Source organism: Cucurbita pepo, chromosome 2, assembly GCF_057944985.1.
Source record: "Cucurbita pepo subsp. pepo isolate OVF chromosome 2, ASM5794498v1, whole genome shotgun sequence".
Classification (NCBI taxonomy): domain Eukaryota; kingdom Viridiplantae; phylum Streptophyta; class Magnoliopsida; order Cucurbitales; family Cucurbitaceae; genus Cucurbita; species Cucurbita pepo.
Window position 1 is genome coordinate 7859604 of NC_141799.1, and position 2500 is coordinate 7862103.

Genomic DNA, 2500 nt, shown 5'->3' on the forward strand with positions numbered 1-2500 from the left:
TCGCACGCCCCCCGCGCACTCCACCCGCCCACCCTCGCACACCCTGCACGCCCCCCGCGCACTCCCCCCGCACACCCCCCGCCCACCCTCGCACACCCTACACGCCCCCCGCGCGCGCTCCCCCCACACACCCCCGCGCACTCCCCCCGCACACCCCCCGCACGCCCCCGCGCGCTCTCCCTGCACACCCCCGCGCCCCCACTCACCTCGCGCACGCCAAGCCCCATCCTATGCTATGTGTGATAAATGTTCTACCAACAGCATATCAAAAGTGTTGGATGTTACCTCCATAAAGAAAACATCACACCCAATACCTATGAAGCGTGAGTACACGTATAAAGCCTTGAAGGTTAGCCCCTACAACAATTCATCACACCTAACATCCGTGGAAAGTAAGAACGTGTATAAAACCTTGGACTATAAAAATATCATCAAACCCAATACCCGTGAAAAGTGAATGTTCATTTTTAATGCTTGTATTGTTGTGACTTTTTTTTTTTTTGGGGGAACTAAGAAAAGAGTGACACCCGTAAAAATTTAACTATTTTTTTTTTTCTTTTGGTTGTCTAAAACAATAAAATGAAGAGTTTTGATACTAGAGCAAGTACATTACACTAAGACACCCACCAGGACCTTGTTTTTACAATCATCATCCATTAATTGTGAAAGTACATGTGGAGTGGTTGGTTTGTTGTAATTTTTTTTCTGGGAGCTAAGCAACATGAAAGAATGATTCCCACAAAATTTCAGATTTTTTTTACAACTCTAACTATTTTTTCTAATTTCTTATTATTTAATATTTAAAAATTCATTAAAAAAAAATTGGTTGGTTGAAAAACTATGAAACTTGATTTCTAGATCCATTACAATGTCCAATCCATGAATCAATCGAGTTCATGGAAAAAAATATTATAAAACTTGAGATATTTGACCGTATGACCGTTCAGAAAAATCGTATCTAGGCCTGGCAGACCAAAAATGCCTCAAAATGTACTATATAGGGGGGTGACTAGTCTGCATGGGCTGGGCACGGGGGTACCCCCTATATCTTCCGCCACCCCCACGCCCCAAGCACTATGCGCCGCACATGGGCATATGCTTGGGCCGTACGGGTGGTGGTCGGAGGTCGAGGGCGTTTGACGACGGTGGTGCGGTGGCGGAACGCGCACGGTGGGGCAGTGTCGGAACGTTCCCTCGCGCTCGCCCGACCCGCCATGCCCCACCCGCGTGCGCCCAGCCCTGCCCCACCCCCGCCCTGCCCCGCCAGCGCGCGCGCGCGTGCGCGCCCCACGCCCCGCACAGCCCTCGTTCTCCCGCGCGCGCGCCCCGTCCCGCCCCGCCCGCGTGCTTCTGCGCGCGCGCGCCCCGCCCCGCCCAGCCCTCGTTCTCCCGCGCGCGCGCGCCCCGTCCCGCCCCGCCCGCGTGCTTCTGCGCGCGCGCGCCCCGCCCCGCCCAGCCCTCGTTCTCCCGCGCGCGCGCGCCCCGTCCCCCCCCGCCCGCGTGCTTCTGCGCGCGCGCGCCCCGCCCCGCCCAGCCCTCGTTCTCCCGCGCGCGCGCGCCCCGTCCCGCCCCGCCCGCGTGCTTCTGCGCGCGCGCGCCCCGCCCCGCCAGCGTCTCCCGCGCGCGCGCGCCCCGCCCCGCCCGCGTTCTTCTGCGCGCGCGCGCCCCGCCCCGCCCCGCGTGCTGCTGCGTGCACGCCCGCGCCCCATCCATCACCCATTAATTGTGAAAGTACTTGTGGAGTGGTCGGTTTGTTGTAATTTTTTTTCTGGGAGCTAAGAAACATGAAAGAATGATTCCCAAAAAAATTCAGATTTTTTTGACAAATCTAGCTATTTTTTTTAATTTCTTATTATTTAATTTTTAAAAATTCATTAAAAAAAATTGGTTGGTTGAAAAATTATGAAACTTGATTTCTAGATCCATTACAATGTCCAATCCATGAATCAATCGAGTTCATGGAAAAAAACACTCTAAAACTTGAGATATTTGACCGTATGACGGCTCAGAAAAATCGTATCTAGGCCTGGCAGACCAAAAATGCCTCAAAATGTACTATATAGGGGGGTGACTAGTCTGCATGGGCTGGGCACGGGGGTACCCCTATATCTTCCACCACCCACACGCCCCAAGCACTATGCGCCGCACATGGGCATATGCTTGGGGCGTGGGAGTGGTGGTCGGCGGACGAGGGCGGTTGACGGCGGCGGTGCGGTGGCGAAACTTGCACGGTCAGGCAGTGTCGGGTGCGCCTTTGGGCATGTGACATGAGCCTTGTTGAGAATGAAATGTTGCGATGTTGCCTTCTAACTTGGGCTGGCTTGAGGATGGTTGATGGTTGGTACGATGATGAAACATGCAAGGTGGGGTGGAGCCGGGTGCCTTCGGGCGTGCGGCATGAACCTCGTTGAGTGTGTGACGTTGTGGTGATGCCTCGCCAGCCTTGGGCCAGCCCTATGTTTTGAAGGCGGGTGGTGCCAGAACATGTTTGGCTGGTTGG